Source organism: Lissotriton vulgaris, chromosome 9, assembly GCF_964263255.1.
Source record: "Lissotriton vulgaris chromosome 9, aLisVul1.2, whole genome shotgun sequence".
Lineage (NCBI taxonomy): Eukaryota > Metazoa > Chordata > Amphibia > Caudata > Salamandridae > Lissotriton > Lissotriton vulgaris.
In genome coordinates this window covers 954,509,784-954,522,029 of record NC_141697.1, presented here as the reverse complement: position 1 = coordinate 954,522,029, position 12,246 = coordinate 954,509,784, and the positions used below count along the sequence as shown (strand labels likewise).

The 12,246-nt window shown below is 44.7% G+C and overlaps 1 protein-coding gene across 1 annotated transcript in view; it reads right to left on the bottom strand.

Annotated features, from left to right (window-relative positions):
- The window catches only part of LOC147692601 (guanine nucleotide-binding protein G(i) subunit alpha-2), a 468,721-nt gene that overhangs the window by 255,948 nt on the left and 200,527 nt on the right, over positions 1–12,246 (bottom strand). The window lies entirely within an intron of this gene.

Below are 12,246 nucleotides of genomic sequence, written 5' to 3'. Positions count from 1 at the left end.
CAATGCCTATCCCGTAGATTATGATTTTTTAGGTCAAAGCCCACTAGACAGCGCAGCGGTCTGGTTTGCCAACGACATCTTGGGTACATTCGGAAACCTTTCCTGGGATTAGATTCCACATGTTGCTTACCATTGGCTTTGTGGTTTGTAACACATTTGCTTGCGTTTTATTTGCTGGCTCTTTTTGTCTTCCGCTGTCCAGCTTGAGTGTGTCCCTTCTGTTACCCAAACCCTATTTACTGTATTATTGCACCAATGCTCGTTTTCTGTAACCAGGCCTTTAAAATCTTGTTCTTATCTGATCACATTTGCAGTGCATTCAAATAAAGAGGTCAAATGCCACTTTGTCTTCCAAGGAGCTTGGTGGTTACTTTCCTTGACCTGACTTCAAAGTGATCGGATTTATGTGACAACTGTGCTGGCTACTAGGGGCATGCATGAGGAAGGTCGTATGGTCAGTATGATGGGGGGGGGGGTTCTAGCACACAACAAAATGTAAATGTCTGTACATTAACTGTGCGGACATTCAAGAATATATTGGAATTAGGAAAGTACAAATGAAGCACATTTTTTGTTGAGGAAACAAGTATTTTATTATGATAAAAGCAATTCAATCAACTAGGTGAAAACATTTCCACACATTATCGTTTGTGCACTGTATACTTTTACCTGTAAAGTCTGTGCAATTGTAATGGTCATTTCAACTGCCGATCTGTTGTCTGTAATGGCAGTATGCTACCACACTATGCATAATTCACTTTACCCCACTCCACTCTGTATCACTCCACACCACGTCACTGCACACTATGACTCTACTCTATACCACTGCACTCTACCCAATACTACTCTACTATGCAGCACTGCACCTTTGCCCACTACACTCTACACCACTCCACTATGTGCCACTCCAATCTAGACCACTATACTCTGCAACACTACATTCTATGACGCTGCACTCTATATAAATGCACTGTATTCTGTACCACTTCATTCTATGCCAATACAGGTGATGCCAATCCACTCTATACCACTCTAATCTACTCTGAACTCTAAACCATAGAACTCTACAGTGCACCACTCCACACTACTCCGAAACAATCTATTCTGCGCCACTGGACACTACATACATCGAAAAGCACTACATTCTCTCCTCAAAACCAATGCACTCTACAACAAACTGCCCTGCTTCATTGCACTCTATGTCACTATATTCTACAACATTTTATGCCACTGCACTCTACGCCATTGAACTCTAGGTTACTGCACTTTACACCACTCTATTCTACTCTACGCCACTGCACTCTACGCCACTGCACTCTACGCCACTGCACTCTACGCCACTGCACTCTACGCCACTGCACTCTACGCCACTGCACTCTACGCCACTGCACTCTACGCAGCACAACTCCACATCACTTTACTCAGAAACAATCTACTCTATGCCTCCACTCTACAACATTGCACACTACTCTGAACCACTCTGCTCTACGCCAATGCACTCAACACCATTTTACTCAAAACCCATGCACTCTATGCCACTGCACTATACGCCAACTACTCTGCACTAATACACTCTACGCCACTATATTCTAGTCTGCAACTCTCTACGCCACTGTACGCAATGCCACTTTAGATCATTACGCTCTAGGTCACTGCGATCTATGGCACTATATTCTACTCTGCACCACTCTTCACCACTGCACTCTATGACACTCTAATCTACACCTCTGTACTCTGCCCTGCACTGCTCTACTCTGTCATGCCACTTTACTACACTCTGTGACACTCTATGCCACTCGACTAAACACTTCACTCCACTCTATGCCACTCCTCTCTACTATAATCTACTCTGCTCTACGCCACTCATCTCTACAACCCTGTACACAAAACCCTCTTTGTCAATCCACTCCGTCCAACATCACTCCACAACACTCTGTGCCACTCCATGCTACTCAACTCTACTCCACTCAACTGTATCCTCTTCGACTTTATGACACTATACTCCCTCCATGACACTCCACAAAACTCTACACCACTCCACGACACCCCACGCTTCTAACTTTTAGCCATGCTTAGGAGCAGCCACAGTGGTGCACATGGCTAAAACATATTGGCAAAGCCAATAGCTCTTGTATAGGCGAGACCTATTGGCTTTGTCAATGCTTGTTTTAATGTGAAATGTGTCCTTGTATCCATTTTGGGCTCAAGGATGCACCTGTGAAAAAAAACAATTGCACAAGCCGCGAACAACAGACATTGGTGTTCTGTACATTCACCTTGTTTGCATTGTTCTGCAATGGCCCTTGGATCCATTTTGGACATAAGGGAGTATTTTGCTCTTTAAAAAAACGTTAAATTGTGCATGGGGTGAGCAACAACTGCCAACGTTGTATTCATTCATGTTCTTCCCTAAATAGTATTTTTAACTAAAGAACTCTTAATTAGGCAATGTGGCATAATAGTGTAATCTTGGGCATTTTGCATAACAAGTGTAATGTGAAATGCCAGAAATTATGCAAGATTACCCCAGCATTAACACAATTCACAGGGGTCTAATTTAGCTAATTTTTGCACTTTTTTCTCCTTGCCTTATCTTTTCTCTAGCCCTCCTCTCTCCATCAATCTCTCTTGGGGGCCACTATGGCCTAGCAATATGTCTGTACCTTACTGATGTCCAGGACCAGACTGGGAACCACAACGGCCCTGGCAAAGTGCTCGGCCGGCCCCCCTCCCCACTCGGGGGGTGGTGGTGCCGCCGAGCTCTTTGCCTGGGCCGGGTTTCGGCCGATTTTGGTATAAGGCCGATTTCTATGCTGCAAAAACGGCCTTGTAACAAAAACGGCCCCCAGGGGTCCACAACCGGCCCCCACCCGTGCGGCGCACCGGGGGATTGCCCGGTGCCCGCTATGGCCAGTCTGGCCCTGCTGATGTCCATACAGATAAGTAAATGAAATGCTAACATGTGAAAGCCTCGAAAGGAACACGGGTCTCACAAGACCAGTCACCTACTTCTTTGCTGAAACAACTCTCCAAACTAGAGGTCTGATAACCTATGAAAACTGGAAGGTATTCCTACTGGCTGCGCCAGAACTGCTGCGCCAGATTCTGCTCCCCAGGCTAGTGAGACATAGGACTGAATGTGCCATACTCAAATTACCTTTTATCACACCATTGAGTTAGCCTGTGTCTAAAAGAGTGAATGAGAGAATGATGGTGTGGACACGTACAATGATCAATATGTTTTCCTTCAAGCCAGTTTTTGCCATTCACAGTGGATGCCCGGCTCGATTGAGATCAGATCCATGCCAAGTTTTCAAAATATCCATATAAAATAAATTGAGGTAAAATTAATCTAAATGGAACTGGTTTGGGTAGTCAATGGTTACACTGAAAGTCTGGCATGGATCCACCTCTTTTTACATGATTTAGTACTAGAGGTGGGCAAGCCACTGAAAAAGAGGTCTCTCTCTGGCTCAGCTCAATTTGATCTTGGACCATCAAGCCTATAAGGAGCATAGCTTTCGCGTGGCTTCCCCCTGCCTCCTATGCTCTACCTTCTTGCTCCAACAACAGAAAACAAAGCACTAACAACCTTTAATGGTAAACAGTAACGAAAGAGATACCAGATAGCGACCTAGTGGCTGAATTGCACAATGTGAACCCAAGACTCTGGGATCAATCCTGGATTCCCTAGCTTTAACAGACTATGCAATTGACGGCAAATATTATACTTCAGGGGGCTCTGTGTTGTTCACTCTCACAAATGCAAGCACCTACAAATGACGGAAGATCAGGAAGCGCACTGTACATACATCTCGTGCTTGATTTAATAGACTTGAATACTGTTTCATCTGTACTATGAATCAAGGCCACATGTAGACAAGGGCCAATGGACTCATGCTGCAGGGCAGACTAAAATATGTGCCATGATTGATGAAATTATGTGGCAAGAAAAAGCAAATTATGCAGTACATTCTTATTTTGAAATGTTTACACAAGCACAGTTTGTGCAAAGGTTTCACCTAATTCGTTGCAGTTTCACACTCAAATACAGCAATAAGCAACAGAAAGGGGACTAGTCAACCGTTGCAAAAGGCCTTTTACTGCCCAGCAAGACTTGTTGCTGTGTTTTTATTAACCGATGATCAATTTCATTTAGAAACATTTCTGTTTTGTTAAAATCTGAAACATATGTAGCAGAAATGGGATTAGGAGCTCTGCTCTGGTTCGACTCTCCCTGTTTATTTGTTAGTTGGCATCTTTATTTGGGCACCACTGCCCCACTCACTCTCGCAAGCCTGCAAAGCACTTACGTATCACTAGATTGTAAATAGGGCTCCCGGGTTTATGGTTTATTTTTTTGCCATTTCCGTCTGTATTTATCAATATTTATTTTTTGCTAATTGTATCTGTATTTATCCATATTTATTCTGGGTTTTGTTGAAAAATTAAGCTGAGTTAGGATATTTCCACATTTAACCGATAAATAAGCACTCATGCCTGAATGTCTGCCAAGTTTCAGTGCTGTGAACACCCACAGAAGAGAACTTAGTGCACTTATATAAAAATATGCACATTTCAGTATCAACCTTGTGCCTATCTACTGCTGTTGAAGACTCCTTCCTAATATTACTTTGTTTTTTAACCCTCTTATCTATCAATCCACACATTTATTGGCCTGGCAGTCTTGGCAGACAGTATTTATAATTACTCAAAAAGCTACCCAATTAACGTTTTATTCCACATTTAAAAGTAAATACAGACCAGCATTAGAAATGCAATAGGTCTCGCAGCATTAGAGTTAGTGCTTTTAGAATTGTTAATGGGTTTTTTTGTAAATCTTTAGCATGAGGTTGAGGGTGAGTGAGGGTGAGTGAGGGTGAGGGTGAGTGAGGGTGAGGGGTTGAGGGTGAGTGAGGGTGAGGCTGAGGGGTTGAGGGTGAGTGAGGGTGAGTGAGGGGTTGAGGGTGAGGGGTTGAGGGTGAGTGAGGGTGAGGGGTTGAGGGTGGGTGAGGGGTTGAGGGTGGGTGAGGGGTTGAGGGTGGGTGAGGGGTTGAGGGTGAGTGAGGGGTTGAGGGTGAGTGAGGGTGAGGGTGAGTGAGGGTGAGTGAGGGTGAGTGAGGGTGGGTGAGTGTGAGTGTGAGTGTGAGTGAGGGTGAGTGGGGGTGAGTGGGGGTGAGTGTGGGTGAGTGTGGGTGAGGGGTTGAGGGTGAGTGAGGGTGAGGGGTTGAGGGTGCCTGACCACCTGTCATCGACAGGAATACTTAAATGTGGCATTTTGTGTCGGTATACAGTGATTAAATGCAGTATCACATTTCTTATGTGCCAATAATTTTTATGCGGTGTGCATTCAAAATAAAATTGGTTCCTAAAAGTCTTCAAAGTCCACCTGATTTTTGGAAGCAGTGGCACTGTTCAATTAGAATATGCAATATTTAATTAAAGCACGTTGGCAGCAAGCCCAGATGTAGACTTTTTTTTTGCTATTCTTGTGGCACAACCAAAGACCCCTGCAAAGCCAAGCAACCTATTCAACAATTAAAGAGTTGTTCCCTACAAAATAATTAATTACCAAAAAGCCAACAACCGAACCAGACAAACCCAGTGAGTAATATACACATCGCATGTGTTAATAAGACCGGCCCATGTCACTCCTGTCTGGGCTCCACCAGTCCATATCTGAGCTATTTTCACTAACTAGACCCAAAGAGGGATATCCATGTGGGGTCAGGTTTCTACGCCCAGCACGCTTGCTTTGCGCTTCGAAACTAGGAATAAGCTTGTTACACTATTCCATCTTTTCATAGAAAGGGTAAATGTATTTACACCCTTAATAAACCAACAATGATCTTGTCTCAAATTTTAAAAGCACTGTTTTCTACCCGCATACAGAAAGGCGTCTAAAATCGACTCTCCAAACCGAAACCTTTTAATGTAAGAAACCGATGAAATGATTACTTACTGATATTCAAAAAGAAAACATAAAACAAGTTCGCAAAAATGCACGTCAGAGTAACAGAATGTAATCTGGATTTTCATGTCGAAAACATCTACTTAATAAAAGATGCAATTTAACTACAGTTTACGGGCATGACCATATAAAGAGATTAAATCTCCAAGTAACAATATATTTGAATAACATCGAGATTTAACTTGAAGAGCTAAATCCTCTGACAAGAAGCATTCCCGATAAAAAAAATTAAACAAGTTGAACGCGTCCTGGAACTGCGGTCAGTGGTAAACCCTACCTGGTGAGACCTGTGGAGACCCCTGCGACACACCAACCGCTTGCCGCCAGGATTAAACAGATTGGGTGGATCTGGTCGACCCCAAAGTGCAGCCTGTGCCTGCACGCCATACTGTGAATGGGCCCGCTTTCTCTTTACAAGTGGTAACAAGAAAGGGTGGAGGGGGCAGGGGAGGAGGGGTCCGGGGAGGAGGGAAGGGCCAGAGGGACTTGATGGGAGTGGTGGGGGGGAGGGGGAGGGTATAGAGAGGGAGAGGAGGAGAGACAGGACAGGGGGAAGCAGCAGAGACACGGCGGGTAAAATAAACAAACAAGCCTTTCACCGTAACACGGCGGGCAGGGGAGGGGGCGGAGAGGGGAGAGGTGCGACACGGCAGGCAGGCAGGGGAGGAGAGTAGGAGGAGGAGGGGGGAGGAGAGTAGGGGAGGCACGGCCTAGCGGCAGGCAGGCAGGGGAGGAGAGAAGGAGGGGGGAGGAGAGTAGGGGAGGCACGGCCTAGCGGCCGTGCAATCAAGTAGTGAGGGGGCGGAGCTGGGGGAGGCTGTGAGAGAGAGTAGGCAAGGCAGGCGGCTGGGGGCATGTGGCACGCGCATTTAAGCTCAATGCGCATGCGCATTGAGCTTAAATTTCTCGTGCACTGCAAGGAATCGCCACGATTCCTTGCAGTGTGGATAAAGAGCGGATAAGTGCCAATACTCTCGCCTTGCTCGATGCGCATGCGCATCGACAGGCGAGACCTAACAAGAAAACGAATGTTTTCTGTCCGTATTCATCTGTAAAAAATAGTAATCAGTAAAAACGGAAAACACGGAATCTTAATTGTAAACTAGTGTTTTACGCATCATCCGCCAAGCCCCCCCTTCTTTTATATGCAAATTACACTGGCGGCCCCGCCCCCCACAGATTACTGCTCATTAATCTCCTCGCTTCCATCCCCCCACTGCCCTCCACAGAGTCAGGGCCAACTCCGGGGCTCATCTCCCTGATAGAGGCCGAGGCGTTAATAGTATTACCGGGCGGGTGTGAAGCCAGCTCCAGGCGCCCAGGACAAGTGCTCAGCTGCACCCCAACACTCGCCCGAGAGAAATTGGACCCTCGGCCAATCTGTTCTTTCACACTAAAGCCCCCTTCAATAAGGAAAGGCAGTGCGTGATAACGGCCTCCAAACAAAGCGCACACGAGCAGTGAGAGACACAGGAACACCAAGGAAGGAAAGCCTTAACACATACAGAGGCTCAACTAAAAGGGCAGACAGCAGGGCACAAGCCCTAAAAAATACACAGAAGGGGGGGAGGGGGTGGGGGTGGTGTGTGGGGGGGTGGTGTGTGGTGTGTGTGTGTGTGTGTGTTAACCAATTCAGAAGCATGTAAGTGACATTATGGCGCATGACATCACAGGAAGTGGCATCATAACCTTTGACCTCACAGGAAGTCACATCAAAATATGTAACATCAGCTTTTAAATGCATTACAATATTTAATAAACGATTTTGTGCCTGGGTTGTGCAAAAAAAATTACACAACCTAGAGCAAAATCTGACAATCACCTTCTAAATGTTTTTTTTTTTTAAACCCAACCATTAGGAAATTGGCAACAAAGCGGAAACATGGCTGAACATCTGTTCTGCTTAACTGGTGCAAAGTCTGCATTTTAAAATATCATATGGAGGTCAGGCACCATCAGCAGAGATCTTTGTGTGCTCAGTCATTTTCAGGGAATAATAATGGTAAAATAACTCTGGAGGTTAACTTATTTGCTGGAGAGATTTGTGTTTTGTCTAGTCTCAGTTTTGAATCAATGCAGCATAAAGGGTTAATATTTCACCTGCAAAGCACATCATGTAAGACGCAGATGACGGACTTACTTTATGGAAATCTGTAAGTGGGTTACAGTTTTTAACAAAGAATCTTTTTGTTACTTGCAGTTCATAGCCCGTAAACCAAATGTAGCACAGTGAGATAGGAAGGACATGCGACACCTACACCTTGTAACCCTCACGGCCTTCTGCAACTCATCCTGTAAACTGATCTACATGCTCATGGTGTATTGTCAATGCAGAACGTGTACAAGTGTACATGTAAAGCAAATTGGTGTGTAAACACTGGGACAGACCAACGAATCTGACATTTACAGTGCATGTACTTCACTTATAAACAGGGACTGAATAAAGTCAAAAGCATGCCTCTTAAGCACTTGAAAAGTAAGGTGTGTGCCTTTGTTTCCCCCCATTGCGTTTGCATCTAGGTGTGAGGCTCCAGATTGCTCCCAGCAGAGTACTCCAACAAAAGAAGGCCCGATGACCCCTTAAATTTGGCCCTTGTTTTAGGACCAGCTGGAATTTTAGATAACAAAGCCCCCTCGCACACTGCTGCTCAGAAGGAAGGAAGACAACGTGTGATGGTGCTGCTGAATGTGTCCCAGTGTATGAAAATTAAACCAGGACAAGTTTAGCATATTTCTGTGGGGGCCCACCTACTTGGCAGTGTACACTACCCGGGGGCCCCCTCGACCTATGCCCTCGCAGACAGTGTCAGAGGAGAGAGGACCATGGCATTGTCTCAAGAAAGTGGAAAGACTGGCTCAATCGCCAACACTGATAAACCCAAACGACATAGTGGGCACAGAACATAACAAAATAAAAAAGGTTCAAAGACATATAAGGCCCAAAGATGCACGAATAAAATCCACAGGTCCAAACAAAAGCCCACTTAGATGAACACAGGTCCCCTCTCAGACTGACTTGCCACATGCAAGTGATATTGATGCAAACAAAGGGGTGGCACGGACCTAAATAAATGGTTTATTTTTTTTTTTAAACACCCGGTCAGACGAAGACCTGCAGACAAGTATTGGATATCGGACAAGTGTAAGCCAAACATTGAGGACAGGGCCACAGGCACAATCGCAAAATGCAGGAAACACTTTCATGTTTTAATGCAAAGGACAAAACCACAGGCTGAAAACAGGTGACACGCAGGATCAAGTTCAGTTAAAAGTGCATTTAAGTAAGAAATGAGGTTTCCGGTACACACTACTAGAGGCAGCAAGATCCTCACAGATGTTATTCATTGTGAGATTTAAGTTGCACTCACCCAAACATCACCAGTGTTTTGAGTGGGCTCCGGCACGCACATCTCCATGCTCAGCGGAATGTTTTAAGACCTGTAAAAGTTCCACCACAGATGTGTTCCAGTGACCCAAACCAAATTAAAGGATGCCAGTTGCCAACAAATTATGGAGGCACTTGATTAATGCTTCTACGAAGACCACATGGACATCTCTACTACTGCGAACAAGGTAACAGGCAACAGAACAAGATGGGTGGGACATGAACAACACGGGTTAACAGAGATGTTACTGTCTGTAGAGTTGCTATAAACCAGGAAGCTCCCACAACTAGCTCAAAACTACTGGTTGTTCTCCAGCTACCCATGAGGAGCTCCCCTGTGTATAACCCAACTTAGTAAATGAAAATCTTTTGTTGCTTGAATAAGGTATATTTCTAACATTAACCCCTTGACCACGGCGCAAATTTTGCTACGGTGCTGGGGAAATAATGATTGGACGGGGTTCGGACAGCCCCCGCCGTCCTCACACACCGCCTGTGACGGATGCATGCAAGGGGTTAAATAAAAATGTTCTATTTAAAAGTAAAATGGTTGCATGTTCATAACTGATAAGCTGATGGTTGTGAACAATATACATTTAAGTCTGCTATTTAAATGGTAATTCATTGTATTGTAATTACATTTATATAGCGCTTACTACCGCTGACAAAGCATGCTACTCCGGCACCCAAGGATTAGTGGCGAATTATTATAGTGAAATATGCAAGTAATTTCAGTGGTGGATAGGTTAGTTATTTGGATTGAGAAGGATAGTGGAGGGAAAGAAAAGGGAACATTTTTGCATTTACATACCACTTGCTACCCCTTATGAGGTGATGAAGTGCTTTTTGGCAAATTTGCACGCTAGTCCAGAACCCATAAAGGATTGGTGGTGAATTAGAATAGTGAAATATGAAAGTAATTTGAGTGGTGGATATGTTAGTCAGTTATTTGGATTAACCCTGGGCGAAGTACTACGCTACGCTCGCGTAGTTTGCGAAGTTTGCGCTACTTCGCACTACGCAAATTGCAAGTAGCACAGTGCAAACACTCGCAGCTGCAACATTAAGATGCCGATCGCGAGCTTGGAAAATAAACCTCCCAGCAAGATTCTCAACACAGGGAGGGCAGGTTTCTCAGTGCGAGTGGTCGCATATGCTCACGACCGCGCGCGATGAGAAACTACCAGTCCTTGTTGAGAAAGCTGCCACTCGAGTAGAAATCTTCTTGAGCGGCAGAAAACGACCGCTTGCACTGTGCAAGATGCGGTTTGCACTGATTGCACAGTGCAGACAAGCATCCGGCACTGTGCAATCAGTGCGAACAGCATTTTGCACAGTGCACTACGCAGTTCGCGTAGCTCGTGAAGTGCACTTCATGTAGCTACGCATAGTGCTACTACGCAAACTACGCCCAGGGTTAATTTGGATTGAGGAGGATAGTGGAGGGATAGAAGAGAGAAAAGGTTTGCATTTATATAGCGCTTGCGAACCCCTGATGTGGTGTTGAAGCACGCTACTCTGGAACCCATAATGGATTAGTGGTGAATTAGAACTATAGTCCAAATCTATCTCCAATAAGTATATGTCCGATAAAATTTCATACCCGGCAAACCTAACACTGGCAGAATGCTCCGCAGACGCCTACTAACTCCACCTGAGATGCGATGGGCATACTCCACAACCAGTGCTCCTAGGAATACAATTGCAATCAAATGTTGTCTGACCCAGGTCACTCAAGTCTAATTAATCCAGAGCAAAACCCCCAACATGCGGCCGCAAAGAAACGTAGGATGCGCGGCACAAAGAGGCAGAATTCACAGCACAGGACCAGGCCTAGATTTCCCCTATCCATGCTGCTATGCTGAGTTTAGAGTTTTATTCTAATGTTCTTTCTTAGGCCCTGGGACACTGGAAAATATATATGATTGATAGGACTTGTTGAGGTCTTCAAAATGTAAACTGATAAAGCTTTTTTTTTCTTTATCATTTCTGGTTTCTTATCTAATGCACTGAGGTTGTCACTGTTAAGTAATTCAGCACGCTCTCAGTACTATAGAAGCCTGTGTAGTTGTTGCCGCCATGTTCAAATTCTGAATCAGTTTTTCCTAAGCAAGTATGAGCGATGAGTTGCACCACAGGTCTTTCTTTAACATTTTAAACACCCACATCTTTCACTGGTCGCCAATGATGTAACCCAAATTATACTGAAATGGCCGTAGCTCCAGTGAAGACAATGAAGAAGAAAAGAGCCTTCTGCTTTACCATTCCAATTTTCGGCTTTCGATTTCTTTACTTTAGAACACTCTATCCTCAGTGGGTGAACTGTGTAAATATCTTTAGTGCCCTCTGTATCAAGCTACAGTGTTTGTGAAAGGCGCTCTCTTGGCGTATAGGGCCTCTTCTAGTGCTTAGACCTATAACATGGGGATACGCCTTTAACAACCAGGCAGGGGCTATAATGAGAATAGATGCAATGCTATCTTCTTCATTAGTTACATGTGCAAACACATGATGTAAAGGACACCCCCACAGCAACAGGGTAACATTCATGCCTAGTGCACACCTCTTCATTTCCATCTGCCAGACCTCTAAGTAGAGACACTAGCGTAAGAGTTTATGTAGCACCATAGCCTCCTGTGCTGAGCAGGACTGTAACAGAAACAGAGAGCGATATAACAAGCAGTTTTTCATTCAGAGAGCCGTGATCTCCAGCCAGCCACAAAAGAAAAACAAGTACTGTCCAAGCCAATAGGTTGGACGCTGAGTGATGAAAAAAGCAACATAAATGACTGCAGCTGTGCAGAGCAATAAAAACAAGCATTGACATAGCCAATTGGTCTTGCCTTTGGGACCTTATAAGTGTTTAGTTATCCAGCACAATATCCTTGGT